Source organism: Numenius arquata, chromosome 24 (genome assembly GCF_964106895.1).
Source record: "Numenius arquata chromosome 24, bNumArq3.hap1.1, whole genome shotgun sequence".
Classification (NCBI taxonomy): Eukaryota; Metazoa; Chordata; class Aves; order Charadriiformes; family Scolopacidae; genus Numenius; species Numenius arquata.
This window is the reverse complement of record NC_133599.1, coordinates 6,914,967-6,920,590: the sequence shown is the minus strand read 5'-3', so window position 1 is coordinate 6,920,590 and position 5,624 is coordinate 6,914,967.

Below are 5,624 nucleotides of genomic sequence, written 5' to 3'. Positions count from 1 at the left end.
TCAGCAAAGGAAGATGTGTGGGATAGCCCTAGAAGAAAGACAGCCATGATGGGTCAGGTGCAGCTTCTCTTGGAGACACACCTGATCATGACCCAGTAAATTAGCCAAGGCCCTGCATGTGATGCATCTTGTTGCTTAACTGAAACTCCAGCTAGTCTTGTGTGGTTGCTCCTTCTAAAAGTAGAAGTGACCCCAACATGAGCCTTGTCCAGAATTGCTGCTTCTCTGACCAGAGAAGGCCAAGCTCTGAGATGACAATGTGGGGATCTCTGCTCGGTCAGGGGACATGCATCCTTCTGACTCCTCTTCTCGGCTGCAGACAGAAACCATCACCTCCAACAGCATATCTGCCCTAGACTGCGTCATGTTTCCTTGCCCTCTGCCCTCCCTGTTCATGCTATTAGTGCCCACTCACACACGCTATTAGTGATCACTCCTCCCAGACTTGAGCATGTCCTTATGGATGTTTGAAAAGTTCAGATCATGGAAATCATCCCAGCCTCAACAAAGGCTTTATGTCTGGCTAGGAGGAGGGCTCCCGTTTGACTCCCAAGTCACCGATGACTTTTAAGGCCCATGTCTGAGGTTCTTCCTTACCCTCTCTAAGTCTATCTTGGCTCTAGATTTACAAAGCATCACCAGAGGCTCTTTGGAAGACTCCATTCCACAGATTTCACACAGCAGTCATAAAAAGACACGCTGCCCCAGAGGTACAGTTGCAGTCTTGTTACTAACCTTTCCAAGTTGTTTTTTTATTATTATTTATATTTACACGGCCTGCAGGTGCATCCAGCCTGGCCAATATTCAGGGAAGTGACCTTTTGCTGATACGTTCCCAGCCAGATGGCTCCCAGCTCTCTCTACAGCTCCAACAAGCCTCTTCCAGACACGAGAAAAGGCAACAGAACTGCTCCCCTGCAAAGCAGAAAATCAGAGTGGGACTTGTCGTGTCTTCTTCACAGAGTTTTGTAGAGGGGTACTGAAACATAGAGAGCATAAAAGGAAGAATGGAAGGTACTGTGGAATATTTTGGGACAGCTATGGATGAACATGGGCCACAACAGTAATGGTCACAACTCTGCTACCTCTTGAGGAGGGAGCCCAGCCTGGTTCCCTTTCCCCCCACTCCCGACAGCAAGCATGAGTTTCTCACCCAGGGATCCAGTTGGCTTGCTCCACAGTAAAGCCAGATTGTAAATCAACATGTAAGAAGTGGAGGATCAAAGAGTCTGGGCTCTTCCATGATCACAGCCACAATAACCTTGCCCATCCCAAACTGGTAAACCACTGCTGAAGAAGAATCTGGAGTGGCCTGCTTCTGCTCTAGGCTTGAAGGAGAGCTTGAGTGCCCAAATGCCGGCCTGTTTTCGCAGGAACATCAGTTGCTCTGATACAAGAAATCACCTCTTCCTGCAAACCTTGCCGTGTATTCAATTGAAGAACATCAATCAGGCAGCTGAATGAAAAAGAATAGAGACATTTCTTTACCCAGGGCTTGTAACAAGAGCTGAAATACGGTAACTGACTTTTTCTCCTAGAAACTGCAGCACAAGAATTGAAAACAGACTCACACGTCCTCAAATGAGCAGCTCGATGCAATGCCTTGCTGAAGACAGTAGGCACTTTGAGTGCTGTAGCCTTTGAGTGCCTCTAGCTGACAAAGGATTATCCTCTAGAGCATAAACATCCTCTAGATCCATCCTCTAGAGGTGGTGGCTTTTGTCAGTTTTGACCTAAGTGACTTACAGTCGACCCAGTTCCAACCTTTCTTCCTCTGCCTTCTCCAAACCATTCCTCCTCCCATAACAACACCGTGCCCAGCAAGCACGATGAATTTGTCTAGTGTGGGACCAAAGGTATGAGAGTCCAGAAAAAAATGGAAGCTCTTAAGAACAAAAATGCTGCATTTTGGGATTTTGGCTGTTTGGGTTTTTTTTTTAAGATCTGGTATGCAAAACTGGAGATGGTGTCGGAAATCAAAAGAATGTTTAACATAAAATATTTTCTCTGAGAATGAACAATGAAAGACATCAGTCTAATGTTTAGCAGTACATTAGCTCTGTTACATTTAAGCCTCCAAAAGACTTTTATAACTTAAGAAGTATTTAAATTAAAATCACTTTGTTCGCAATTTAAAATTAGTTTGTAATTTTTTGCCTGTACTTAGGCTAAAGCTCTTGTTGATCTCTTCTGTGCACATCTGTGTTGTCTCTCTGGAGTTCTTGCACGTCTTCACTCCTCTGACACCACCGACTAGTCCCCGCGACTCATGCTGACACCGGGAGCTCTGCGGGTATATGAAGGCAGACACGTCTGGCATGGCCCTGTCCTATTTGTCTTCGATGCACTCTCAGCCCTTCCAAAATTCATTTATCTGTTCCTTGAATCCTTGTGCCTCCCTAGGACAGAGTTATGTTTGTCTCAGCCACATCAGTCAGTTCCCAAAACACATGGCCAATTGTGGAAGTACTGCATTTCTCAGATTACTCTGGTGGCCAATGACAGCTCTGAAGACCTTCATCACTGTGAGGTACAGGACAGTAAGGAAGGGACAGGAAAGATTTCAACCATGATCCACAAGAAACAGTAAAAGCAAAATGTCTCAGACTGTGAATTTGGGTTCCCAAGTGAAATGGCCTGACTTGACTTTCTAAGGAGAAAGACTGAGTACGTTTGAGAGAAGGGCTGGAAACAGCCAGAGATGTTGAGCTGCACGGGGATCTCGTTGCAGTGTTCTTAGCCTACGTGACCTGGAGATCCAGTCTCTGTATATTAATTCTGGGGCAAACCAGATTCGATTTGCAGCATGAGCGGCAGCGTAACAGCAGCTTTCCCGGCATGGCTTGTGCAGGAGATACTAAACTAGGATGTATTGCAGCTCCGCTGAGCCAAGACAGTGCATCTGCTGGGTAACTGCTTTGCTGATGTCCTAGCACACGGCTGGGAGAACATCTCAGTCACCAGGAGTGGTGTGTTTTGGTCAGGCCATTCTTCAGGGTAGTCCTGGGGGCATGAGGAGCCAGGCGCCAGCTGGCCTGAACGGTCTGCCACATGTAAGATTCAGTACCATCTACCACAAAAGTCATGCCACGCAGACCACCAACACTACCTCATCCCACCACATCCCAACTGCCTCTTCAAATATGCCACAACACAGGCGGCTCCTCCACTTACTGAGCTGGCACTGTCCTAGTGGCAAGAGGTCTCTCAGTCTGAGCCAGCCTGAGGGAGCAACCCAAAAGGAAGCCTACAGACAAGGTTCTCCCAGGTTTCTTCCCCATACTGTACTAGCTGGGACCGCTCTATGCAATCCCAGAGGTCACTCCAAGGACAGGACCACAATTCCTATCAAGTCAAGGAGTTTAGTTCTGTGGACGTTAACATAGACTCAAAGCGCAATTTAGATGGGAGGTCTAGAGACTTCTCGAGGTCTCCAGTCCCACCCCACTCAAAGAGAAGGCAACATCAATGTTAGATTGCTCAGGGCCTTGTTCTGTGTGTCTTTGAGAGCGTGGTGCATTCCTACAGCATGTTCTAGATACCATCACCATTGTGTGATGCGACCACATGGGGATGACATGCCTGTTTTCCAAACCTCTGCTCTACAAATTATTCCGGTTACTGTGTTACATACCACAGTTATTGTCATAAGTTTATTTGTGTGTTATTTCTGAGCCATATGATGTACCTTGCTCTTGTTCACATGTTTACAAAGTTGATGGGTTTTATTTTCTCTAGTTGAATTCCTTTTTTCCTATTTTAAAATATTTATGTAAAAGAAAAAATATATGAAGAACATTAATGTGGAGAACAACTCAATGTATCTGTCAATATTCAAAAACTAAGAATGTGTACCTACTTCATAAACATACAGTATAAGAGTACTTTCTGTGTGGTATTCTTCATTGTTTGTGATATCAAGTTTAATTTCAATATGCAATTTTTACCTTAGTTTTCCCTGGATGTAAAAGAAAAAAAGATTGAACTGGATCTAGAGAAAGAGATGCTGCATAACAGTTTAAAGATCCTACATGGCAGAGCATCTGCCAGCTCTGAAGGTAGTAGCTAACTGCCCTCCTGGCTAAATACTGATTTCTCATCTCCAGCTGCTGTATCTCACCAATCCTTTGCTTGCTAGATTAGTACATCTAAGGTCTAACAAATCCTCCAAACTCTTGTTTCACATGCAGCCTTAAAACAGACTGATCCTACCCCTCTGAGAAGGAAGTTTATGAATTAATGATCAGCCTCTAGGCCAGGATAATGTCTTAAATCCACACACAGATTTCTTAACTCAGAATTTGTTCTACATTTAGCTGAAAATTTATCTCAGGTCACTAACAATGACTCTATACTGACTACCTGACTACATGTATAGCTTCAGGTTTTAAAATCCATCCCCAGGCACCTGGCAGGATGGAAACAAGCTCAAAGGCAGAGAGAGCGCGGAGGCAGCAGCACCATGAGCTCAGGGTTGTCAGCTGGAGGCGATCTGCAGGAGATGTTGAGTTGTGTGTGTGGGAAGAGCTCAAAAATAGCACTCATTTAAAAATCCTGGGATTTTAAATCAGTCTTCTGTGGCCTCACTCCCGGTTTGGCTCCGGCAGTCCCAGCAGGGACAATTCCAGGGTGTTTAAGGAGTGACACAATGAGAGAAGACAGAGTGTGACCTGTGTCCAGTGCTTGGTGAGGGATCTGCCCATGCTACCAGGCTCATCCCCACCAAGACAAAGGTCAATTAAATTGTAGTATTTCACAGAATCACAGAACAGTCGGGGTTGGAAGGGACCTTTGGAGACCATATAGTCCAACCCCCTGCCAAAGCAAGGTCACCCAGAGCAGGTTGGACAGGAACGTGTCCAGGTGGGTTTTGAGTATCCCCAGAGAAGGAGACTCCACACCCTCTCTGGGCAGCCTCTTCCAGGGCTCTGCCACCCTCACAGTAACAAAGTTTTTCCTCATGTTGAGACGGTATCACAGAATCACATATCATTCTGTGATTCTGTGAATTTCCCGTGTCCCAGTTTGTGCCCGTTGCCCCTTGTCCTGTCCCCGGGCACCACTGGGAAGAGTCTGGCCCCATCCTCTTGCCCCCTGCCCTTTAGCTATTGCTCAGCATCCATGAGATCCCCTCTCAGGCTGCTCTTCTCCAGCTGAACAGCCCCAGGTCCCTCAGCCTTTCCTCAGCACAGAGATGCTCCAGCCCCTGAGCATCTTCATAGGGCTCCACTGGACTCTCTCCAGTAATTCACTGTCTGTCTTGAACTGGGGGACCCAAAACTGGACACAGTACTCTAGGTGTGGCCTCACCAGAGCAGGGCAGAGGGGGAGGATGACCTCCCTCCACCTGCTGCCCACACTCTGTTTAATGCACCCCAGGAGACCGTGGGTCTTCTCGAACTTCCCCAGACCTAAGCAAGACCCAGCCGCCCCTTCCGGTGCGGGGTGACGCTCGGCACCGCTTCTGTGCGGGAAGGCTTGGCCGAGCCGCCCCGCTGCGCCGCGGAGGCCGGGACCGGGGGGGGCGGCAGGGCCTGCCCAGGCCCAGGCGGCGGCCAGAGCCCGTTGCCTGGCAACCGAGAGGCTCCCGGGGGCGGGGTAGCGCGGAGCCTCGGTGCGGCGCA